Source organism: Fukomys damarensis, unplaced genomic scaffold (assembly GCF_012274545.1).
Source record: "Fukomys damarensis isolate Sample0158 unplaced genomic scaffold, DMR_v1.0_HiC HiC_scaffold_14, whole genome shotgun sequence".
Classification (NCBI taxonomy): domain Eukaryota; kingdom Metazoa; phylum Chordata; class Mammalia; order Rodentia; family Bathyergidae; genus Fukomys; species Fukomys damarensis.
This window is the reverse complement of record NW_022900926.1, coordinates 66,078,918-66,079,314: the sequence shown is the minus strand read 5'-3', so window position 1 is coordinate 66,079,314 and position 397 is coordinate 66,078,918.

Sequence of the window (397 nt, the reverse complement as noted above, 5' to 3'; positions counted from 1 at the left end):
TTTTTTTTTTTGAGAAAAGGTCTCACTATGTATTTGAGACTGACCTGGAACTCACTATGTAGCCCAGGCTGGTTGTGAACTCACAGCAATCCTCCTGCCTTAGCCTCCCAAGTGCTGGGATTACAGGTATGCGCCACCACGCCTGGCTAAAATTAACTTTTAACAGTCTGCCTCTCTAGAGGAAACAGTTACATGTGGCTATCAAAACAATAATTTTGGCCATCAGCTGTGACTATTAAACCACTATGGCTGTCAAATCAACAATGAGAAGGCTGTATCACTAAATACTCCAATTAGATAAACTAATCTTAAAAACTGTCTTTGCTTTCAGGGGCATAAAAGGTTTTATTCCTTCTGATTTTTATTACCAGAGATCTCTGTTAATTGAACTACAAGA